This window comes from Diadema antillarum, unplaced genomic scaffold (genome assembly GCF_040938485.1).
Source record: "Diadema antillarum isolate AM-2024a unplaced genomic scaffold, OU_Dant_1.0 scf00000162, whole genome shotgun sequence".
NCBI classification, from domain to species: Eukaryota; Metazoa; Echinodermata; class Echinoidea; order Diadematoida; family Diadematidae; genus Diadema; species Diadema antillarum.
Window position 1 is genome coordinate 1,896,363 of NW_027271051.1, and position 27,206 is coordinate 1,923,568.

The 27,206-nt window shown below is 40.9% G+C and overlaps 1 pseudogene; it reads right to left on the minus strand.

Moving 5' to 3' along the window:
• Window positions 1-26,459, minus strand: part of LOC139722282 (uncharacterized) — a 53,062-nt pseudogene extending 26,603 nt beyond the window's left edge.
• Window positions 26,460-27,206: the final 747 nt, after the last annotated feature.

Consider the following 27,206-nt stretch of genomic DNA (forward strand, 5'->3'; position numbering starts at 1 on the left):
GTGTTTCATTTTGTTTTGTCTTTTTTTTTTTTGGGGGGGGGAGGAGGATGGACAGGAAGACACCAGGCCAAGAAGACTGAGAGAAAAGAGGGGTCAAGGAAGGAGGCTCATATCCATACTGGAAGAGGGGAAAGATAAAAGGTTTGGGTGAAATATACCAGAGGGAGGAGCAAGAGAAGTGTACAGATACCAAGGATGAAAGGGTGGAGCAAAGTTTCGGGTAAATTTTCTGCCAGGGAAGAAAACATCTTGCGTCATGGTACCACGCACAAACTTTCATTCTCACTACACAACCCTCAGATTTGAGTGAAAGAGAAACAAAATGAAGTTTTCTCGCAGGTATAAAGTGAAAGTGCAATCTTCGATATGTGTAAAGTATTCTACTGAGGCAGATAACAGCAACATTTGTTTTGTTGAGTAGAAAAGGAAACATCAGCTAGTCAAGTTGGACCCCCTGTTCATTACCACTACAGTAAACACATGCTGGCTTTTTGTCAAACTCTGCACTAAAGCTATATGAATGCATATGTGAGATTTCATTCCTATGAATGTAGATGGTGCTTATTCACTTCCATGTCCATCAGTTGAAAAAAAAAATGATGTAAGAATTCATTCATTTGAATTCATTCATGTTGTAACAATGATTTGCTATGCAACATTTAGTTAATGATCGAATGCATGAGGCTAGTTACGCTCATTCGCAAAAACCAGAGAAGCAATACCACAAATCCACAGGTATCTAATACGGGTGAATCACCTGCTACGAATGAAGTCTTTATCATCCATGCTCTCATGGCCAACACAGACCAAAAAAAACATGTGTGATTGTCGACTGGTGTTAGGGGGCTGGTAGAGTTAACACAGCATGCTAATGAGTCAACGGCAAGTGTTGGTGTACAACTCGTGCACTAACAAAATACTCACTTCTACCCGACGTTGTAGATTTGATTGCCGACCGATTACGCCTGGCATTTCTCACTACATGGGTGATGCCAATAGTGGAAACAAAAAAAAAAATGATGGAATGATAGATAGATATGGATGGTGACAGTGACAAAAAGGAATGAATAATGAAAGGAAAGAAAGATGCAAATAAGATGTTGATGTTGATTATGGTGGGTGTATATAATATGAGTTGAGAGGAATTGAATGAAGTTAGGGAAAGAATAAGGAAGGACAGTAAGAAGGATATAAGCATTAGCAACAAGGAGTAAAAGATTTAAGGATTCAAGGATTCAAGGAGTAATAACGACATTGGGATGACAGAAAATTTGTGATAAATAATGGATGTAATAGAATGAAGACAAGAAAGATTTCATGATAGGGGAATATGGGGGAGGTGTCAATGGGGGGAGGGGGGGGGGAGAATGATAAAAATCAAGAAATGGAGTAAGATGGAAAATTGGATGTTTGAACAGCAGTTGGAATGTTGTTGAAAATGATGGATGATGTCATGCAATGATTATGAAAAAGGAAACAAATAAAACCATGGAAAACTTTGTTAGCTGTTAGTGTAAGAGTATACATGTGCTTAAACAGAAACACATGCCACCAACTCAAATATTCAACCCACTTGCTAATTTTAATGATATACACCGTAATGCAAAAATAAAAATGATTTATCTATAGCTACGATGGAATCCAGTTTTTCTGCGGAATTTGTTTAAATCTGAAAGGTGAAATAATGGCTAGAAGGTAAAATCTGTTCCTAGTTGGTCAGGGCTGTTTTTTTTATTCTATTTTATTTTATTTTATGTGAAATACATTGCACGTACAAACTCTGCAGCAAAGCCCTCGTCAATAATTAGCCATCAGCTACACTGCCTTCACAATGTGCAAGGGCACCGGCTCTGCGTAAAAGAGAGTGCTGTGCCGCTGAGATTGTAATTACCACAGCGGCATTTTGTCATCATCATTTCACTTCTCTGTAATTTTCCCCAATAGTCTGCTATCATGAAGCCCATCAATAACAGCACCACACACACGGGTTGTCCAGAAATGGGAAGTCATGTGTCCAACGCTGAATGCCAGAAAAGCATGATAAATGTCAAATCCTCTGCCCTCGAGGCTTCACCGGAACTCATTATCTGCCATTCAGTGACGACGTTGTCATATATTCTTGTGATCGCCCTTATGCCCTGAATGTAAATCACTACAGCTGTGTATTTATCTGTGACAATAACTATTTGTTATGATGACAATGACGACAATTGCACACTCCCCCCCCCCCCCCATTACTCTGATATCTACTCCTAGCTTACGTCAAAAATGATTACTCATATGAAATTCTATCCCATGTTTTTCCTCCACTCTGTGTATGTCAGGAAGGGGAGGGAGAGGGGACCAAGATATTTCCCACAAAACATCTGACAAGCTTGGGAAAAAAGAAAATGGAGTCATTTTGGTTAGTCCTCCAAAACTTCACATTATGAAATGTAACCGAATCTCCATAGCTCCATTGCACTGGGTATTCTATTCACATTGTCATGATGAACCTGCCATCACTCTATTTTTTTTTTTGTCAGCTTGGCGTATGAAATTACACCCGAATATTTCTGAAATGTCGATCCAACTGACAGACAAGCTGCAATCGGTTCATATCATTCCAATCATGGCCGCTGTTTCTTCTGCCCTGTGTCACGCTGATATTCGAATTACTCTCATTTTGATCACAATGCGAACAAAATACGTGCTTTGGCAGATTAAATTTTCATATCAAATCTCTAGAGGAGACAAGTAATGACATATGTCATTAAATAACCCTATTCCAGGACTGCAAAATTGAAACATTATAAACAATTACATATATACACACAAAGCTTGCCTAATTGTAATCCATCTCAAGCGCAGTCAAATTTCTACGAAGTAATGTATGGCGTTAAATGACTCTGCGTAGCCAACACAGTGTGGCGGTAAATGAGAAAATGGTTCGATCACAGCCCCCACCCCCATCAGGCTTTCTCTCATCAATATGCAAAGTGGGGTGACAAGAATAGCAACCAATTAACGACCTGCCGCTGACGAGAGCCAATAAATGATTTGCACTGATGCCGTGGTCTATCTCTGCCTTCACCGTGTACACATTTACATTGTGTACACAAAACCCTGGCCAATCTCACGAAAATGTGGCCTACTTTCCTTTGCTTTTTTTAAGTTCATGTTGACTGGCAGTTCTCTTTTCTCCTCCTCTTTCTCCCACTGAGCAAATTGAGCCTTTACCAGTTAGATTGGATGTACTCCCTGTGAGCAACCAATCTATCTTGCCAAAATGAATTGGAATTGTTTCTATTCTTGACGTACAGGATTCAGGTTGGTTCAACCCTGTGTAATGCAATACATGACGCTGCTCTGTATGATTCATCATTGCCATGCGGTGAGGCAAATAAGATGATTGAAAAAAAAAATCTCCTATTCATTAGACATATTACTGTAGGCATTGTCAAATACTTCACATGAAATCTTTGCTTGACAATCTTGCAAAATAAGCAGTATTTGGAAAACATGGAAATCTGTTAATGCATAAAATCATATTTCTTGTTATGTAGCATTCACAGTATTTTATGCCATTGAATAGCACATTACTAAAGTTTTAAAATCGAACCTAAAAGCTGTCAACTGAAACATAAGTTGTTTAGGTAATTAAAAAACAATTAGACTGTAAGTCACTCTTGGTTTTGAAATAAAAAAATACATGCTCAGTATCCATGCTACTGTCTACATCAATATTTTGCATTGCTGATAACAACCCATTCTTAAAATGCTCAATATTCAGAAAACAATGCATCAACAACTCTGCTAAAATCACTTTCCAATCAAACCTCAAAAAGATCATAAGTCCTTTTTGCATAAAGTTAGTTATCACACAACTTCACAAAGAACCATGTTATATATCATACCCCTTAGCATTCCCTGCATATATCCTTTATAAAAAAAAAGTATCACTGCCATGGTCTGCCTGAACAGAAATCCAGTATGCACATCTGAATGAGATAGAACACTATTTTTTCCATTAAAGAAAGAAAAAGAATAAGAATTTTCTCACTTGATGTGCTCCTCTCACATCATAGCTTTGATACTTCCTTTCTGTACTGACAAGCCAGCTGCTATATCAGAGAGAAATCTGTGCAGTGCTCCTCTCTATCCTAGGCAACAAGCGGTGACAACAACTTTAGCTATAAATAGCCCCTGTCAGGATGCCCGTTACAAATCCAACAATAATCCCAAATCTTCACAAACTCAACAGGAAAGGGGATAGAAACAGCTTTATAGCATCATCATTTTCACCCTGTCTCTGTTACATGTTTCTGACTAAGCATTTCCCTGCTTGTCTGTAATCTCCCCCCCCCCCCCCCCCCCAGTGCAGAACAAGCATGAATCTGTGCACCGCCATATTCACCCAACACTTTGTACTTGTGAGTGAATGACTCTAGGGAAGCATCTTTTTGAGATCAAAAGGAAGTCTTATCGATACTTTCCCTACAACCCTCGTTTCCCCACTCCAACCATTGATGCAAACAGCAAGTTGTTAACACTCCATCATTGGCAAACTGCTGTCAGGAATGCATCCTTTGAACAAGGCATGGGGGGAGGGGGTTATCAATTAAACAGTGATGAAAGTTAAACAATTATTGTACATGAGGGAGGAGACAGCAACAGGTGGGATGATATCCCCAAGCATCTCACCTTCTCTGGATCCCTCGCTCCTGGAACTGGGTCGAGAGGACACAGACGTCCTAGAGTCAGTCCGCTGGGAGTGGTCCGATGCCATACTGGAGGAGCTCGGCTTACGCTCGTGCCTCCTTGTGTCAGATGAGTGCCTCAAGGATAGGGTAGCCTTGTTCAACGGCTTGCCTGATAAGCATTTAAGGATTGAGATTCTGTCAGTCAGTGTTCATATTTTCAATTTGTTTGGGCAGACAGTATGTTCATGAACATCTCATGCACAACATTGGTCATAAATGTATCATATTGCATACAAACATTTGCAAAGACATGCTTAATTTTCTAAAAATGAAGTCAGCTGCTGTACACATTTCCCTGGCCTTTAATCAAAACACATAGAAAGGACTTTGAACTTCCTTTAAGCCGGATTTCAAAAGATGATATGACCAAAGCGATACCAAGGTTTTCCATCAAACTGCATTGACAAAAACTCATAAGTGTATACGATAACATCTTTTAATGACATCATAATGCATGACTTATGCAAATCTGCCTTGTGCAAAATGTCAAATACTACAAAACCTTTAGGTGAAAAATAAAGATACAAGACATCCAAGAGCCTACAGTGTATACTTGAGCTGAGAAGTTCATTACATCACAAACTTACCATTCTGGGCATTCCTGGAGCTAACCTTGGATGTGTTGCTGCTAGCTGTGACCTCTGACCTCATGCTCCTATTGGAGGAGGACACACTGCCTGGATCCACCTCCATGGATGATGTGCTCTCCGCTTTGACCTTGACATCCAGTATGGGTTGCAGCTTCTGGACCATGTGTGCTGCGTCTGCTGAGTAGCGGCCTGGGTGGTTCTTGTCCACCAGCCTCCCTGTGTTCCTGTTCTCCACCGATCTCCTCCTGGGAATGACACTGGACTTGGAGGATCCACTGGCATTTTTGTCATTCCGCCAGGAGGAGGGTGTGTAGGTCTTCTTGTTGTCCTTCTCGGCAGCGTTCTGTCCTGCCCCTTGTCGGTTGCTCGATGTTGTCGAAGACGCTCCTGCTTTTGGCTTGGCAAGCGTGACCTGGAAGTGACTCGAGTGCGTGATGCTCTTGGACACCTTCTTTGGTGTCTGTAGAAGCGACTTCCGCTTGTTGGGACCACTGGGCTTCTCCTCGTCTTTCTTCTCATCCTCTTTCGATACATGGCCTCTGTCCCGGTTGCCATTCTTGGTGCCATTCGACAGGGAGTGCTCGTTCTGAGATGTCAGGCACATTCCCACCTCCATGACGGCTTGCAGCTCTCCTGATGGGTGCCCCTGCAGAGTCCTGGAACTAGTTTCAGGAATGTCATTGGCTCGCTCACTCTCTGTTCTGCTGCTCTCAGACTCAACGCTCTTATTCTCATCTATGCTGCATGCCATGGTGGATGTGACCGACATCTCATCCAGCTGAAACTTGAGATCCTCCTCCGTATCCATCATGATGCGTTCGAGCTTTGCAGGAGCCGCTTCTTCGCTGGTCACTGAGTAACATAGATGAGAACCATCTTGGGTGTGAGCTAAAGTGGAAGTGACTATCCTTCCACTGGTCATCCCATTTGACTGGGATACCTCAACATCAGTCCCATGAGAGACAACAATACCCCCATGACACTTAGCTGTCTCAGGAATGACTTCACTGGTTTTCAGGTGCTGGGTGCCTTCCAGGAGGTCGACAGGAGACATAGGCACCTGGCTGTTATTGTTGCTCTCAAAGTGAAGATCAACCTTGACCTCCTGCCCATCACCCTCCTGGCGTTTCTCCGAGCACTTCTCAATAACAAAGGTGGAATTGGGTGGTTCCGACTCTTCCTGATCAACCAGATCAATGTCAATGTCATACGTGGTGTTGTGAGGGTCAACTTCCATTTCAAACTCCTCTGAAAGATCCACACCATCATCCATGCTGGAGGGATTGTCCACAAGAGTGGTGTCATTGGCATCGCTCAGGGCTCCTTGTGACAAGACGCGCTCATCGTACTTACTCTGATCCGCTTCTGCCACAACCGTTCCACTTCCAGTGCTGACACTGTCATACCCATTAGATGTTGGGGTCTGAAGCACGCTGGGATATTCACGAGGGTTGCCCTGGGCATCAGTTCCACATGTTTCCATGGGATAGGCATCTATTTCCATTCCATTTGATGCTATTCCAATGGGAGTTGTTGCCTGGCTACCCACTGGAGGAGTTGCAATGCCCTCATATTTCTCTTTTAACTCCTGATCCATAGCAGTCAATGTGAACAGAGTGTTGCTTGATTCACGCAAAAACTCGTCCTCACACAGTTGTTATGGGTTCCCAAATCCTCGGTTTCACGTCAGAAAACTGAGGCTCAAAGTCTACCGCGTCCTGCAGCTCGTCAGGCAACAAGTTGTACTCGTTTAATGCTTGCTCTAGTTCCTCCGGAGTCAACAGGTCAAACTTACATCTACCGGTTGGCGTGTCCAGGAATGATGGGATTGCTAAGAATTCATTATACTCCACTTCCTCGTCAGTGTTTTCGGTGTCACAACTCGACAAACTGTCTACTGGGAAAGCAGGAGCCGTTGCACCAATACCAAGAGGATAGATTCGAGGCTCTTCTGGTATAGAAGTCCTAATGTCAGAGCTCACTTGTAAATGTATTTGCACTGGTGTGGAGGACTGCGGTACCTCAAAGTCCCACGCTAAACTGGAGTCCGACTTTTCGCGCCCCGACGAACTATCCTCAAGAGGACTCAAAGAGTGTGAATCGTCCCACCCGAGACTTCCTGAACAGGACTGCTGGAAAAATGATGACACCTCCTTATCCAATTCAAAAGTTTCATTCAATTTTGAGTAACAACCTTCCACAATATCAGGTTTACCCTGCCTATCATCTGCACCCCCTTCCTCAAACGTTCTTGTCAAGTCACTCAGACTTGGGCGCGAGCTGAGTTTGGCATTCACATCTTTATTGCGTGCAAGTTTCCGCTGAAGAAGACTCTTACTGGTTTCTTCCCCACTGTTTGTCCGACCGGGTTTGTCCTGAGTTGTGTTCACCCTCGCATATTGGCGTTTCTTTTCACAGACAGTAAAAGTGGTATTGGAATTGGGTTTGAATTTGTCTATCTGGGATTCTGTAGTTCTTTTGCTAGTCCCTTTGGTTTTGTTGTCCCCTGTCCAACCGGAATGGGTAATGTTAGTGTGAACAGGGCTGATTTTCTTGGATTGAAACAGCTTGCCTGATGCTGAGGACTTTTCTGAAGAAGTGTCACTCTTGCCGCAATCAAAGTTCTTGCTAGCTCTTTTATTCGGCTTCAGTTTGGATGCTGCTGTGGAATCCTTGCTCACGGGTAACGTCTTTGGTCGCTGAACTTTTCCCGCTCCCAGACCTAACGTGGGTATCCTAGTGCCAACCTTTACCTCTCTACTGTCTCTACTGCATATACTAGTACTGGAATTTTGTGAAAGAGTTGATGTGGGGCTGGTAGGCGACGGGGGAGGTAGAGTGTGGACCTTGTGGGCTGGCACAAAGACACCGTAGTTTTGTGGACAGTCAAAGTAGTGAATGCCGTCGACCGACCCGTTGTGCTTTCCGATGGGATCGTCGAGCTCAATGCCACACATCATCCTTGGGCAAAGTGGGTCTTGCCCTTGAAGTGCAGTACACCGGTCCTACCGTCGGTGGTCTCCACACGCTGCCCAACGATGAGATGCCGAAAGGGAACACTTGGAGTGGAAGGCGACACGTGAGGTGGCTTGACGTCGGTGGAGCGGAGTGGATGGTGGACCGCCTTGGGCGCTGGTAAAAGTGACCTCCTGGGCTGTAGAGTAGGCAGCCTGGACTCTACCTGACTAGACTGCAAGTAAAAAGAAGAGAGAGAAATTGACACTTTACAATGGGTTCAAAATCAGAAAAGATATTAACTTAATCAATTCATTTTATTCCAGCAAGCAGTTTGTATTTTCTCAAAGTTTTGTATTACCTCAATATCTTAAGGGTAGGTGTGAAGTCAATTAAAAAAGATAATCACCAGGCGATACATCGATTTGTTGAAATGACAAGTAACCTACCTAACAGAAAAAGACACCTACATTGTACTTGTATGATATACATGTATGACTGCATGATATGACAATCATTAGGACACATGGAAACTGTTATCACCAAAGTAACACTCATGATTTCATACTTTTGATGTAGATACGGATACACATCAGCCCATATACACACACACAAATACAATCAACAAATCTTTCAAAATTATTTACAGCACTTACGGCCATCAGTTTCCAATTCCCCCCCCCCCCCAACACACGCACATCCATGCAAAGTGGGCGAAACAAAGTGATCATATAGACCAAGATATGTATGCAAACAAAGTACAAGGTAGCAAAGTAATACTTCCACACGCAGTACTTAGCATACAGTGGTAATGAAATATTTTTCACCACCTGTTACAGTTGAATCTCTAATACGTCTGTGGCCCTCATATCCAGTATTCAATGCGATGGACTGTTCACAGCAGAAAACAACACACATGTTGCCATGTTGTGATACACTCAGCCATGGAAAAAACCCAGTCTGTAAAAACAGAAAAAGAAGGAAAAAAACCAAGGCCAAGAGGAAACTGCTGTCTAACAACAACACACCTCACAAAGTTCTACCTTGCACTGCAGAAAATTGGTTGTCCAGCATAAGCAACTAGTACTAGTCATCAGAATTTGATGCAAACATGGAGTATTCCAATTTCATTATCGTCGGCAACAGTACCATCCACAATCTGCACTGATCAAATCAGCCAGCAAACTGATTAATCATAGGCATATCAAAATTCCGCCCCAGCCCACCTCTCTTGTTTGACCGAGTCAGATCTGAAGTTGCTGCAGGGTAAACACCGTGGCACAGGGAGCACAATGCGTGCCCAGTTTGACTTGCATCGCTAAGCCAAATATTGGGAGTTACAATTAAAACCGACGTAGGAAGGATTAATTAGACTAAATCATGATACGGGGGGATGAGCTCCTGAGCAGTGGTGGGTATGAAATTCAGTACGACACAACCCACTGCCATGATGAATTAGAATCTCTCGTTAATTCTGGGTGAGCATTTCAGTTCGTTGTATCACATTTCATGGCCCATGTGGTGTACTGTGGTTTGCATAAACCAAATGAATGCAAAGTGCAGTATTGGACCAACTACTACAAATGTCATTATCATACAATGTTTGACTGCAAAGTAGGAGAAATTCTTCCCCCCTAAACATATTTAGATAAAACCTAGCACATGACTATCAAAGAAGTAGGTGCAGCAGTCCCACTATAGGTAAAGTGTCAAAAAGTGATATGCACTACTTACTACACACATTTTTCAAACCTGAAATGCAACTGACGTGCACATAGTGTACATTAGTGCCAGCAACAACTTTTTGACTATCACACGCCTTTAATTTATATCGCAGACACTAAGAGGGGGAGATTTGTCATCTGTACTTACTGTCAAACTGTACACAGGGATGCTGTAGTGTCATGTTTGTAAACATGCACAAAAATGTACAGAAGTAGCTTGCACTCCATGTTGATTTAATAGTTAACCTTTAAACATACACTCATCTAACAATGTACTAAAATGGGGTTATCACTTACGGGCATATACATGTACATGTATGTACATTGGCCTTTCATAAGTTGGTCAGAAACCCCCAGGCCTGCATGTGGTTAAAAATGTCCACATGTTACATGTACACCACTGATTAAACTTTAATCAGTCAAGTCCTGATGGAATTTGCTGGAAAATGATTACAAAGAAATCAACAACAATTTTCCATTGTGAGAAAGAAAGAAAGAAAGAAAAAAAAAATATTCATAAATTTGGTTTCTGTGACTTGATGGATCAAAGGAAAATGACTTGGCTGAGAGTGTACCAAAAAGTAGATGCCAGCATTTTTGCTAATTTTTGAGAGTATTACATCATGAAAAGCCACATGTCCTCTTGTTGAAACAGAATTCAGAGCAATTGCGAAGATTCACATTACATTGGGTGACCGAATTTCCTATAGTACATGACACTCTTACGTACGTATGCAAGTTCGCTACTTTTCGCTAACACTGCAGGGAGGTGGCCACCTCCCTGATCACAGCCTATCATCAGTATAGAGTGGCTTGGGATTCCAGATGGCAAATTTGGAATATCATCTGTGAATTTCAACAGTATTATATGTCTGTCCCCCCCCCCCCCACCCACATGTCAGATTCAATTACGCTTATCAACATTGCCTCGTGATGCAAATGGCTGTTAGTGCATTTATTCTCACGAATAAGGGAAAGATGGTATTATGACTGAAACTTTAAAGTCATTAGAAAATTGAAATTCACATGATCGGTTGCATCAACCTTTTCTAAAATGTATTATTCACGTTTATGACCAATATTTGAGAGTCATAAAAGATGTGGATGCAACCCAAATTCTTCATATTCACATTGCTGTATGGAGAAGGCCACATTTGCAGGAGTTCCATAAAAATATGATGTATGGGCTGTATCTGAATGCCTGGAACATACAGTGTATTACTTTGCAGTATGAATGCAGATTTACTGAATAATAGCTTGAGACATCTGTAGATCTGGTCTGTCTCCAGCTCAAGTAAACAAGCAGTCAGCCAAGCCAGAGGCACAGTAGAGGGAATCACTTGAGCAGGTCCCATCAAAATTATGGAAATTACTGACTGGAGTGTAAATCTTCTCAAGCCGGATGCCAATAAATCAGCTGAGATATGTATTTTGTTTTTGATTTTTTTCCCCCCCTAAGAGGCTCTGTGATATGTGATAGATCCTGGTTATGGGGGTAGGGCAGAAAAGGGGGCCTTGATTGATCAATCCCCCCTCCCCCCTTTCCCCCACTACAGTCACAGAGCTGTTCACTCTATCATTACATGGGTGGAAAATTATTGGATATCTGATTTTATTCATTTATTTATTCATTTTTTTTTTTTTTGCGGGGGGGGGGGGGGTTTGATGTACTGTAGGGCTAATTAACATTGATGACATTTATCCCATTTTATGACAAACTAACGAGTTCTCTTTATTGATAGCATTTCAAATATATGACAGAGAGCTAGATAAGCAAATTCAGATATTATGAGCATCTTGTATCTCCTTTGCCAAAACTGTCATGCATCGTACCAAGGATTTTATGAAAGTTGAGACATTATTGTCACATGAATAGTCATTGGCATTCAATCACTCTGAAAGTTCTGTTAAACCATTGATCAGCTCTCAACTGGATGAAATAATACAATTCCCACTTTTGCACCATTCCACTTCAAGCTGGTGCCAGTAGGATAGGAAATGGCAATGAACTGAATATTTGAAAAGGGTGAAAGCAATGCTAATATTTAACATGCATTGTGAACCTCGGTATAGATTGATCATATACAAGCTATCTACATAATATCAGTCACACATGACAGGCAGTCATTCAGTCATGATAAAAGGCAACCTCAGGGCTCAGAGATACGTAGACACAAACATCTGTCAATCTGATAAGACAGAGAAATGACAAGTAAATGTATTAAAGCAAGAATGTGTGTGTGTGTGTGAGTGTGTAGATGTGGGTGTGGGTGGATGTTTGTTTACAGCTTCATACCAACTGAAAATTCATAAAGAGTACAGAGAAAATTCCTGAACTATTAAAAAAAAGTTCATGCTAGGGGCAGTGCATCATTGCTAAAATGATTTTGTGTCTGGTCAAGTAATAATCACTGTATGCTGAAAGAAAAAACAACAAAAAACAAACATGAAGGTATAGAAATTTGCCCTCAGGAGTAATGCCAGAAAAGTATATGTGTTCAATTGTATATTTTGTGTGCTTCATGTGTGTGTGTCTGTGTATTGTTGTATGTATGTGTGTGTGTGTGTGTGCGCGTGCGCGCGTGTGTGTGTGTGTGTGTGTATGTGTCACTGTGCATGAGTTCATGTGAAAATGGTTTCATGCAAATATCTAATTGGAATGTGTTCCATTAAAAGTGATTTGCAAACAGCTGGTGTAGAGATTGTCCTCAGGAGTAATGCTGCACAAATGTATGTACAAATTGTATGTGTGTGTGTGTGTCTTGGTATGCGTGTGTGTGAGTGTATGGTTTTGTGCAAGTATCTGATTGGAATGCGCCCCGTAGAAACTGATCTGAAAACAGCTGGCATGATATGTGATCATGTCCAGCAATCTGCACATACCAACATTGGCAAGATACTTCCTGGCTGAGTCACAGTATAAATGGAGAAGCAAAGAGTGCCCCAGATTTCAAGAAATACAAGGTCAAGGGTTCATATATTGGTTATTTTTAAAAAAAAGAAAAAGATTTGCCAGCACCATCATAGTGGGGTATACTCTATTGTAATTAGGCATTAATCATTAATGTGTTTACAGTATGTGCTCATCCGGCTCATTGATCAAATCCCTGCTTTACACCTTCGAACTGCTGTAAAAATTGTACAATTTACCTGCATTGCCACACTGTATTGCTCAAATTAACTTTCGTCCTCCTACCCTCCTTTTTCTCTTCCACTGTAGCTCTTACTTCTATACAAATGGAAGTAGTCCTCCCTCATGATTACCATGGCAACTGCATCATCTACACCCCCCTCCCCCCACTCCCAAAGGTAAAGGAGTCAACTCATGGAGAATTCATTCTCCGCCTGCCTCGCCCACGCACCCACGCAAGGATGCATCGCATGGCCAGGCAGCGCGGTAGCTGGATTGGAGACAGCGGTGAACTTTTATTTGAGGACGGCAGCGATATCGGCTTCACTGGTCGGCATGCATGGCTGGATGCTGCCTCAACCGTCTATCGTTTGGTCTGGAATGGAGCAAGCATGTGGAGGACGGAGTGGGGGGGAAAAAAATCCCTGAGAAGAATAACATGAGAGCATCAAAAAATAGATGCAAGACGAGAACTTGACATTTATGCAGGAGAAGCCTAAACAGCGTATCCTCCTCATCATCTCACTGAAGACGAAATTCAGAAGTCTCCGATTTAATCTATGAAGATTAAACACTTTGAGAGAGCAAAAGTTCCCATTCTCCTTCCTTTTTGTCATTGCTACTCTTAAAAAATCCCCCAAAACTCGACAATCGTATAAGTGTATATATCAAGATTTGATGCTGACTGTTGCCTGGTTACCTGGGCAACCTATTTCACAGCTAGAACCAGAGGCTCCTCCAACTGCACGTGACGGGAAGTGTTAAGGACATCACATCATCAAGAGATAAATGTCATGAGAGTAACATTTCTCTTCTTTTTATAGCATTCAATGAGAGCATGTCCTTGCCCCGGGAGAAGCACACTACAGAAATCAACAAATAGCTGCTACACACTGTACGGGCCTTTCATTTCTAGATGAAACTGCATTGGATTCAATAGTCGTTTTACATGTTTACTGGTTCTGTTTTAAAGGATACCTGCTTGTATTCCTTACAAAATACACCTCATTTAATGATTCAAAAGCATCCTTCTCTTTCCGTAACGGAAGTGAGAATTGCATTGGCATAAAGAATGCACTATCTCCCACACAATTCAAAGGCGGATCTACGCTAAAAAACTCCTCATCATAAGTCGTTTTACTTTCAAAATAATGTGCTGTTTGTAAAAGAATCTACAAACAAAGAAATTTATCTAAAATTACAATACTGTGTATGCATTTCAAAGTGCATTTGTGTGTATAAGTTGCCTGCACGCTCAAAAAAAAAAAATTGGCCTCTTTTAGACTCTCTTCACCTCATATACATGTGAAAGCACTAATAATACACAACTTGTGTGATTAAAAAACTCCTCTAGTCTCATAGATACCATTTTACCAAAAGATTTTGAATACTCAAAATACCAATACACAGTCTACATACACTTTCAAAAATTTTCATTTACTGGTATCTCATAAACAACAATTTCCACAAGACTCCTCTGTCATGCAACAGTCTCCACACATTCTCTCTCTCTTCAAAAAAACAAAAAACAAAAAATTCTCTGATTTTGTGGATTCTATTTTTCTCAACTTAATTTCTAATGGAACGTGCACGTGTCTTCTGTGCATTTGGCTATCGCTTCTACTCCGAGCAGGCACGAAAATACTTTTTGTTTAGATTGGCCGGGGATGAAATAGATCCCCGCAAAAGCTTGTCCGTCAGTCGCAGGAAATGCAAGCTGGATATTTAGCTGTCTCCCGGAGATGAGTGCGACCGACCCGGCTTGATGACAAAAGCGTTTGGATTTCCTTCTCACACACACACACACACACACACACACACACACACACACAAATATTGGCGAGAAGTATCCTGCCCGGATATCAACAAATGTCCCACTACAGACATGAAAGGCAAGACATTTTGGAATCTCATCGCAGAAAGAGAGAGGATGAAAGAAAGAGGAAGAGAGAGAGAAAGAGAGGGGAGAAGAAATTTGAAATATGACACAAAGCATCAAGAATCGTTACTAGCAGCAATACTAAAATTCATTCCACAAATACTGGGTGGGTGGGAATATTCTTTCCAATTATATCTCCTTCCACTTTGAATACACACCAGCAGCCAATGCTGTAGCTCTCCCATTTCTTTGTATCTATACTTTCAAATAAACTTCTTTTCCCACTTTTCATAACAAGCCTGTTATCATTTGGACGTTTTTAGAGAATCCTATCTATTTTGCCATCTCGTCAAATATCCCCTCTACCTTTTGATTCACAGCGAGGCGTCTGGCATCTCACAAATTGGACTTCGAATGCGACGTCTAATCAACCTGTGCCCTGCTCGTGTAATGACTCCATCGAGTCCTTTTGAGTTTCGCTGCATCTCTCACATCTGGCTTTGTCTCTTTCTCCATCTGTCCACTGAAATCTCTCTCTCTCTCTCTCTGTCTCTACACATATATACACATATTTATATATTTCTCTCTCTTCTCCTCCATTTCAGTCCAATTCTCAGTTATGAGTTGGTAACTGACTGGAACAGCTCTAGAGAGGGAAGAATGGCATCACACATCGCAGGAGATGAGACCCAGAAACTCACAAAAACAACCCATTGTCGCTGTTCCCAATGCCAGAAGACGACCAGTCAAACACATTTTTTTATCTTTTCTTTTTTCTCTTGGTTAACTGCTTTGCCTGCCAGTGTCGAGCTCGCATCGAGAGCAAAGGCTCCATTAACCCCACAACACCTGAAGGCAAGGCATCATGTTGCAATAGCAAATGGAAGCTAGAGGCAGCAGTCGTAAGGGGGTTATAATACGCCTCCGTGGGCTCGTGACAAACAAGACAGCCCCAATTTCATGTTACATCAGGTAAAGGCAGCTGCAAGTGAATGTGAAAAGAATGACTCACATAATATGTATCTTTCAAATGAAACAGACAACCAACTGCATTCAATTTACCGTGCACTTAACACGAAAGAAAAAAAAAGAGTTAATATATAGGTCTATAATTGAGATGGGTTGGCAGAGTGGTTATAACAGTAGACAAGCCTCAACACTTGTTTTATCCATGAAACAAGGATTAGTTTCAGCTGGAAAAGAGAGGTTCCCTCAAACGACTAAGAACGATATTACTGTCTGGTTCACCATCATTAGACAGGCTCAAAAGCATCTTTACAAAAATCATGGGGGGGGGTGTCTTATGATTATATGGAGCTATAAAACATGAGCCCTATTTGAGACCATCATCAGTATCTGTGTGAAAAGCCACCGATCACCAAGCAAGCAAGAAACAAGCAAACAAAAAGAGAATAACACAAACAGCTCTTACATGTAGCAGTATGCAATATTTGTCTTCTTCTTCATGCAGAGTCTTCAAATTTGTTGTTCACTGATATCACAAGACCATTAAATGAGATTATGGATAGTTACTCTACCAGATGTTTGTTCAATATAAATCTACAATTTACCCTCAACACCACAACATAAAAAAAACAAAAAAACAAAACAAAACAAAACAAAAAAAAAAACGTTAAAAAAAACATTTTGGTCAATCTGTGCCTTTAACTTTGTCACATGAAGAGTTTAGCATGAATACTGAATGTGACTTTGTCCAAAGTCAAATTTAAAAACAAGAAGCATACATGTGTGAAAACTCATCAGGATGCAATTACTAGAACTCAGGTTTGATTATTACTACAGTGTACAGTATGTAATGAACATAATAAATAAATTGGTTGGCACCGCAGGGCCATGGTGCAAAATGTCATAGATACCAATGCAGTCTACTGTGCATCTTGTCAAATCTCTCATTCACTTTTTTTTCTCTTCAATTTGGTTAGAAACTTAAGGAATAATGGTATTAGTACGAATAACATCTGCAACTGTGTGTATTTTGGCATTTTGTTGCTACACATCTATATCTAACAATGTATAAACAAAATAGAAGAGCAGCACAACACTGCACTCATCTGCAGAATTGAATTTTCTTTCATCTATTTTCAGGGGATTTGGAGTCGATACGCTCAAGGGCCATATTAGATGATTGAGATATCTAAACATACAGTGTATACCACAGGAAAATTGAAATGCTTTTGGAGAGGTGTTTTCCAATGCCTCTACGGGGTATACCGTGTCCTCTACTGGGATCTGTTTGGTGGCAAATGAAACAAAAAAATTGAGTGGAGAGTAATCTGAGAAAACCGAGGCTCTGTATGATTGAAAATGTCACAAAAAAAGTGGCACAAGCCGTATAGGATTTTAGCATCTTAATTACATCTGCCAAAATCATGAGGCAAAAAAAAAAAAAGTGGACAACACCTGAAAGGGCTCTGGGGGAATATTAGATTTTCCTTTTTTTGCACAAATTGTGACAAATTTCAGCGTCTTCAAGCAATTGGAAATTTTACTTCCAAATGCGACGTTCCTGAAGAAGAAAATATACACACATGCAGCAGGCACAAACACACAATTCACTTTTTCTACCTCTCAAATACAATTGTAGCTTTCCCTACAGAAAAGGATGTGTAAAACTGTTTTTGATAAAAGACCTTTTTTTTCTTTATTTAGAGTGAAATGAATCAAAACGACGTAAGTTTCAACTACAGATGCACTAATAGCCAGACACTGGAAATAAATGATAATTTTTTTGACATAATTGAGTGATAATGTGAGAGATTTTGCTTTACTGAAAAAAAAAATGCATATGTAAGTCTTGCTCAAGCTGCAATATTACAAAAGCTTTTCACCAATACATTTAATAATCATTGCAGTTATAAATATGTGTGCAAAACAAGTGCATGACAACCCTTTCAAGAGGTACATCATACCTATTTGCTCATGAAATAGTGGCTTAAACGGTGCAGAGACACTTCTGATTTTTGCGGAGAAATCCCCTCGCTGCAGCATAGTACACCCAACTTTCATCTTATGAGCGAAAAATGTGAAACACGAGGGCCCCTTGACTAGTTTAAACACTTGTACTGAATTTTTCCACTCGTTCTGACTTCAATGACGGTACAAATCCTTGTATTCTCCCTACATATTCCCTTATTCTGATACAGGGGCTTTGGGGCTTACATTCTCGCCTGCTCGGCACGTGCCGTTGATTCATTAGGCAGTCTTCTTGGCTGGCTGGGATCTAAATATTTGGCTCTAGGTAAAGCTGTTGATGAGTGAAAGAGTATTATTGACATAATGGAGAAGGGAAGCCCCAGTGCAACAGTTTTCTTACCTCTCCCCCCCTTCCCCTTGTGTATTCCAAAACATATTGCTACATTCCAGGTATATACTCTGTACTGAAATGGCTTGTGAAATCTTCTACTTCTGATCCATAATTTTTTTTTAAAAATACACACGAAAAACGGAAAATGAGACAACAGCTTTCGTCACATCCTACTGTATTACTAAAATGATTTATAATGTACTTGTGTACATGTATATGATAAGGTGCAGTACACAAAATGTCAACTTCGCCGGGTATTCTGGTTCAGGCATTAGCTTTGCTCCGATGGTTTGCCCTTGACAAGTTACCATCTCCTCGCTTCAAGGCTGGTTGCTTGGCATCCCACTTCACTCTCGCATCACACCTACAATGCAATTTGCATGATCTATCTGCACATATGTTGCATAAGCGTGTGCACACTCATCCCAGCAGAACCATCTACCAGTAACAAAAACATGTGAAGTTCTCTACGACAGACATAGGTACAATACGTTTGCGGTGCAACCCAAAGTTAAAACATTCGTCAGGGATAAAGGTGGATGTCACTTGCACAGAATACTCCTGATTTTCAATACTGGTAGTTCTAGTAAAATCAATATCTTATGTCATGTGCAATAGTTCAATTCCCTTGTTCTGGAAATGCCCATTTATTAATTCATCAAACTCAAGGATGGTTCTTGCACAACTCTGTATCGCCATTTTACATTGGATTATATCCTACTCTTGACAATTTTAAAGTGCTCTGTGTATTAAACCATGAAGCTTTCCAATATTCAGCTATGGAAAAACTACTAAATTATGTCACTAAAATGCAGTGGGGGGGGGGGGGGGTGAGAGAATGTTTAATACAGGCTCGCCATTAACATTATACATAGCATCTGAAATTCTCCACCACAGTTTGGAAATAGGAGCAAATAAATGTCACTTCCCCATTCTCCATGCACGCATGACCGGTAGCCCGCGAGTGCTGTCACGCATGGGAAAACCCCATCCTCCATGCAATATTCGTGACCCTTTGGGACAAGGGTACATAGGGACACCCCTACATGTAGCTCCAAAGTGGCAGTGGGCTAAAACTGGGATGATGTGGAGGAGGTAGAGGAAGAGGAAGAGGTAGAGGAGGAAGAGGAAGAGAGGAGGAGGAAGAGGAAGAGAAGAGAGGAGGAGGAGGAGGAGGAGGAGGAGGAGGAGGAGGGGGAAGAGGAGAAAGAGGAGGAGGAGGGAGGAGGAGAAAGAGGAGGAGGAGGAGGAGGAGGAGGAGGAGGTGAGGAGAGAGGAGAAGAGGAGGAGGAGGAGGAGGAAGAAGAAGAGGGAGGAGGAAGAAGAAGAGAAGAGGAGGAGGAGGAGGAAGAAGAGGAGGAGGAAGAAGAAGAGGAAGAGGAGGAGGAGGAGGAGGAGGAGGAGAAAGAGGAGGAGGAGGAGGAGAAGGAGGAGGAAGAAGAGGAAGAGGAGAAAGAGGACAAAGAGGAGGAGGAAGAAGAGGATGAGGAGGACAGACAAAGAGGAGGAGGAGGAGGAGATGGAAGAGGAGGAAGAGGAGCAAGTGAACAGGTAGAGAGATGTGGGGACAGAAAAGGAGTTTACTTGGCTGATTGTCCAGAGGCCAACTGTCAATCAGTAGGGATTATCTATTCCAATTATTCATCAATGTATGATGAGAACTTTCATGTGAGTCTTTCACAGTATTATGTCTGATTGGTTGTGTCTACCTCTGAAACCAATGCTTTCATCCTCAGTTGTCTCGTATGTACACACTACATTGCACTTGATTGTGTATAGACCATTAAACTCAGTGGATTCATCACGTCACTCATTTAGGACTCAGTAGACTATAATTAAATGACATGTGGGCTTATAACAATAGTACCATCAATCATAAATGCAAAATCTACTTGAGACTCAAGTGGTACAGCAAAATTGAGAAGACAGCAAAAACACTCAGTGATGTATACATGATAAATTGGGGGCAATAACTTTTCCAAACATCATTGTCACACCAGTCTCGGCTTCTCGGCAGCTTTTACACCGTCTTCACACGCTCCTCATCTCTAATCATCACAAAGGTGTTGAATTGCATTAAATCTGTTTAAGTATTCAGCCCCACTTCACACGTCTGGTCAGGATGCGCAAACAGGAGAGACCACGGCACAATTAACATACATGATGTTGTACCGTGACGCATTATTATCGGCCACAAGAGCCTCGGAAGTGAGAGAACACGCGCTCGCTCGTCAACAACTTTCTATCAATTTGCCGTGCGGCGTCGCTGCCCATCTGTTGGGCAGGAAATGAAATATGTTCTGGCTGAATCTACATTCATGCACTGAATTAATATAGTTTCTGCACACAATAAATCTAATTTCTTTCTCCCCCTGGCAGTGAAAGAAAGTGAAAATACTGAATTTCCTTCTGCAAAGTAAATTGTTGCTCTTCTGTATCAAGTATGTATGTTTGTATGTGTGTTCACTGTGTGTGCATATATGTGTGTTTGCGTGAGTGTGTATAATTGATTGAATTTACAACTGGAAATTGTATACATATGTTAACATGACAGACTGAAACTCTTTTAAAAGAAAGACACTTGGAGAGTAACTTCAGATGACATGACTATTTCATGGTTACATAGATGAATGATGTTTTCTTCATCTGTTCATGACTGTCTAAAACTTGTTCTTCACAACGAACATTTAAATTATACCAGATTACAGAATGTCTTGGATATTCATATGAAGAGGAAGGCTTATTCCTTATAGTATAAAGGGCACAGAGGGACATACCAGCTCAAGATTATTAGCAAGCCGTCATAAACATCTTCATATAACTAAACTCATGAAATGGTTCATTCAAGTGATATCTTTATATAATTTTTCCAGTTTCTGTATACAGGCAACATGTGAAAGATTTATGGCACACCATGCTTCTGTTGTTATACAGTATAGCTGGGGGGGGGGGGGGGGGGGGGAGGGGGAGGGGACAAAACATCCGAACTACAAATTATCCATAGCAGACGGACAAGTGTTTTGGCAGATGACATACAGGAGAGTTCAAACCACTTGTATAGTACAGACTCCTACAGACCATCTTAGGGTTGTTCGCCATGGTAACACAAGCAACACAGGCCTATGGAAGGATGTACAATGGAGGGTTTTTATGTCAATTTGTAAATTGATGCCCTGTACTTGAGTGAGCTAAAGTATGTGCAAATACTTGTATTGGACAAACCACAAATTCAAGATAACCTCTACAGATTGGAAATGCTTTGATCGTACGATCTATGTAGTGTAATGAGTCATAAAACATTGAACTTTGCTGTAATGAATGAGAGTATGGCCTTGATGGGGAACATATGACTGAATATATCACACGAAGTTATCTCATGACCAGTGTATGTTTGTGGGATGTATTGATGTGCAGTTTGTGTGTTTAGCTTTCTGAAGTGCCTGCCTGCACTAATCTACAATATGAGATAAGAAACCATTAACACGTATCACAAATCAATCATGGGTTTCAGAAACTTATGGCCTCATGCTTCCCAGGAGGAGTGTGAAGGTACAATATTGCACAGCACCATGAAGTCATATATATAAACTAACATGATCATGTTAAGCCATGACACAAATTTTAATGCTTGAATCGTGCTGTGTTATCTCCTATCATCCCCAAGAATATAGATAAGAAGGATAAACATACCAGGATCCATTAATTCCTCAATTTGGTAAATACAGAAAATTAATAAATAGGCCTACTGTGAAATTGGATGTATTTGCGCGAGTATTTATTTATTTATTTTTTTTTTCACTTGGGCGGGTGAGATGAATTTTGTGTTTGTAATTCCTGCAGAATAAAAAACATTACATAGCATCACACATATCAAGCAAAAAAATTGCATGCTTTTTTTTTGCACTAGTTTCTGGTTGTGCGAAATGCACAAAAATTTCCATGCCGTAAATATTTTCACATTCACAGTTGTGGCAATTCACATCGACCACGAGGCACAAAAGATACTGTTCAAATTACACTCAAAGACAGAGCATACCCTAGCTTTCCATTCAACAGAATGCAGCATGTTTGATTTTTAGGTTTGATTCATAAGGCACACATTTTCAGGCAATGATGGTGGGGATTATTGTGCTATTTAAGAGCACTAAAAATTAGATGGTGCGATATTACACCATCACATTTTTACTGGATAGAAAATGTGTAAACAGATGTCCATTTTCATTTGAACTGATACTAGCATTGACCCCAAAAGGAAAGAGAAAAAAATGAAAATGAAAAACAGAAAAACAAAAGAAACAATATCAGCATTGCTCCTAAAGTAAAGAAGAGAAAGAATATTGATCTTACAGAACCTTTCAAAGGCTTTTCCTCTAATCATCAGCGGAGGAGATTCTTGAGATCTTCCTGAACGACATCTGTTCGTTTCACCTCTGGAATCTCGAGGGCCGAAATTCCAACACTGGAAGGATATCTATACCCTCCTGACCCACCCCTACACACATCATCATGCCATGCCTGGCAGGATAGCGCATGAAAAAAAAAAAGACGACAGCAGACATACATTTTGTACAATGTTTACTACGCATGTACATCTACGAACACAGCTCGAGCATAGAACTTTGTACGACATTCTCCCCCTCCCCAGATTTTAATTTGTAAGCTAATGAGATGTCTCGTAAAGCTCATGATTGAATTCTACGAACAGCTTGCAGCAAATCTTTTCCTGTGCCTCCTTATTTACTTCACAAGCAGCTTTGCTCCTGAGGAATGATAAACTTTTTAATCAAAAAAAAAAAAGTAACAAAACCTAGAAAGTTCATCACTATTCTTCTGTACATTGTATTTATTGGGGCACTGTGGTATTGTGGATAAGACCGTTTTGATTCTTTCAAACTAAGGGCCAGAGTTCAAATCCTGACACTGACATTGACATTGATCTCGGAGCGGACTACACGTGTGAGCCTTGGAACTTCCAATCCTGATGGCCGAGTGATGCCTTTTGAGGAAATTGTCACGTATCCAAACAAAGGATGAAAGTTGATATCCAATCAACTATTTCCTCATTGAGGATTGCCCCCGGCCACACCCATAAACACACAATTATATGCATGTATATACATACACATTAAAGGTATATATACATGTATGCAAGTATGACTTAGTACAATATATGTGTACATTGTATATCTTGTTAAGTAGGGTCATTGTATGCTTCAATGTATACAAACAATGAAATCCACATGATTGCAGAACCAGGATGTAAACTGAGTATTGGCGACATATATCCTAGTCCTCCATCAAACAAGGAAGGCAGAAGTGAAACTTCTGGTCTGCTGTGGTGGAGACATCTTCCGTCATTCTACCTACGGTTTCGCTCTTCTGTGAATCTCCCACTCTGTTTTTGTGGTTATCATAGGTACATGGTACATTACAACCTTTTTTAATGAACTTTTGATTCTCTGCTTTCAAGTCTGTCACAGTCTACACTTGTACTGAAACATGGTAAGCTTGAAAAGGGTCTCTCTAAACCACTTATGGTACAGTGAGTGTGCATTCCACTTTGAAGATCAAATTTTGATTTAAATTTGAAAGAGTTTGACACAAGTGTTAAATGAGGATATGTGTTACGTTACAACACATATGGTCACAATTTGTCACTGTCTAGATTTATACTCATAATATGGGATAGTATTTCATTTCACATGGACTGCATAAATCATTTGGAAGTACATCCCTGAAAGTGATTAATCTGACAATACTGTAAAGAGAAACATTTTTGCAGGCATGAAACTTTTGCGAGGAAGAAAAAGAATCACGAAAGTAAAATGCACATTTACGTCTTTGCCCACTACACTTTCATACACTATATTTTTTCATGTTCTGCAATTTACCAAAGTTTCATGTCACCAATATTTCTCGTTTACAGCAAAGTCATCATCTCTACAATCATTCTCTTCTTTTGATTTCTACAAGTAACAGATCCATACCTGCTGTGAGATATCACCGGTAAAATGCTTATATTCAATATTAATAATGTCTGTGTAGCGATGACGAAATGTCCTTCCGATGAAAAAATAATGTTCTGAAGCACACTTCCCACCATTGCATAATCACAGTACAGTGACAAACTAGCCCTGCTGTTAACTGACTAATTAGCACCCTCTAGCTGTAGACTGCAAGCTACTAAAATATTGATTTTTCCCCTTTTGGCCATCGAACCTGGCTAGTTGCTGGGGCATTATGCATTTAATTAAATTTAGCACAGTGTTACATAACTAATATATGCAACTTCTATTTCAATGGCCATAATATACTGTATGTACATTTGTGCAGCTGTTTTTTGTTTGTTTGTTTTATAACAGAGAATTTTATTAGACCTGAAACAAACTTAACTCTATAGAAGCCAACAATTTTCTTTTCTGTGTTTTTTTTTTCTACCCTAGGACTGTAGTTTTACATAAATATTTCCTTTCACATTGAATAGGGCAAATTTTCCTTTCAAGGTCCTGCATTGGTCATACAGTGTAGATCATAATGTATTATAATTTCAGTGTATTTTTTACACTGCCACATTTCCTCACAAACACAAATGATATTCTACCAGCAATATGGTACTCTGTACAAAACCCTTTGTTTTCTTAACATTCCATCAAGCTACGAAGTATTACTTCTACAATGGAACATTGTCATCTGTCAAACATTTGTATGAACAAAAGTGTGTGTTATTAATACTTGTTACAGTAGAGGCCTACATGTACAGACAGACCCTTTCTGGTGCTGTCATACACATAACACATGCCTCTCTTTTATGTTTCTCCCTATTGAATAAACTTCCCACATGCACAAGGTTTGTATGTAGGTACATATAAAAATAGTATATAAAAGAATACAAGGGCTATTCATGAAACCTGTTAATCTGCCCCAAGCAGTCATACTGCTCCTCTAAATGTCACCACTCCCAAGATTTATATCAGGCAAGTAGAGAAAGCATATTCACAGGCCAAGAGCCTCATACACACAACCATAAATCACACAAGTTCTTTGCTATTGGGGATCCGCCTCAAACACACGCCATTAAGACGACACTGTTGCACGCAAGTTGACTCTGATGAAATAGCGATACCCTCCCAAACGCGGTTCTTCATCGTCGCCAGGATGATAACCACTGCTTGACTTGCATCTATAATCCATGCTAATGGCCCTCCACGTTCCGACGTGCACTTTAAATGAGCTTTTTAGGGGCAGAGAGAAAAGAGGCCCCCGTGAGATTGAAGGGGACATGACTACAAGGCTGAAAAAAAAGGCATCTTGTAAAATACTCACATCTTTTGGACTCAGGAGGAACGGGTCGTATGCAAACATGAGAAATGAGAAAGCCATTTTTGCCCAAGCCTCTCTGTGCTCGTTTGATTTAATCCAAAATGCTTAATCCCTCGCTTGGCGACGGCGAAGTCATGGTCGTGGCATTCGGGGTTCCCTGGCGTGTGCCTTCGATCCCACTCCGCCAATCCTCCCGGAATGAAAGAATAAATCTACCATGGCCGATTCACACTTTCACGAGGGGGGAGAGAACAGCCAGGAGAGTGGATGGGTATGTTTGACCCCAGCCGAGGGCTCATGAACCGGTCCTCACATATGGACACAAACATTCCAGCGCAAACATGTTGTCGACAGATCACTGTCGAGATCCGTGAAGACTCCAGAGCTAGTGCTACGACGCACTTGTACGCAGTGGTAGCATGCACAGAGCTCTTCCCCACTTCCTCCTTCGCTCGCTCACTCTCCTCTCTTCTCTCTCTCCCCACCTCTCTCCCACTACGCAGTGAGGCCGCGGTGGTCATCACATGCGCATGCTCCGAGCACGCACACACACACACGCTTTCCGGATAATGATGAAACAATATTCCGCCACGCATTCCCTGCTCCCCTCTTTTCCTCGTATGTATGCAAATGAGATATGGATGGAGGCTGGAAATACGAGACCGGGATGAAGACACGGAGAGAGGGAGAAGATACTGCAGTGATGTGTGAAAACTGCTGTGTGTGTCTCTCACAATCCCTCTTCCATATACACACTGTACAATAGACCAGTGTGTATGGATGTATGTGGAGAAAGCCTGGTTGAACTTGTGTGTTCTACGAGGCTATCTCTGTATCATTGTCCATATAGTGGACGTAATTGCATTGCTTGAGCACCTGTGTGTGTGTGGTAGAGAGGTTGGTTTGAAAGGGATTGCTCCCTAGAGCACTTAACAAGGGGGGCAGCAAACTGATGTCAATGGTCACCATGGCAACGGTGAGCTATTGAATGTGGGCTGGATCACCATCAAGATGATCTGGTAGACGAGTGAGCATGCATCGAAAGTAATCACAATTGATGGGTCGCCTACGGAGTGAAGGCCAGAATGTATCTTTCTGTAATATCTTGCGGCTCTTTGGGGGTTCGATCGGTGGGTGGGGTGGGGTAAAGCTGGCTTACTGTAAGACGGGGGGGGGGGGGGGGGGGGGGGGGAATATGGATATTACTTGAAGACACTTGTGTATATAAGATACTATTTAAAATTGATTATTAATTCATCAAACAGTATGGCACAAGTATACAAAATTTAAAATGGTATGATATGATAATGAATTTCATGGGAAAAATCACATCATATTTTTCATCCTACATAGGAGCATGATTCTAATTTTTGTTAACACTGAAAAGATGGTGAATTTTAGGGCAACATTTTTTATACTAACACCAAATAGTATAGTTACTGAATGTGTTTATGACAAAAAATAAAATAACTTTGTTGGTGTTGGGGAGGTTATTTGCTCTTCTTCAGCAAATATGAAGTGTGAATATATTGATACACAAG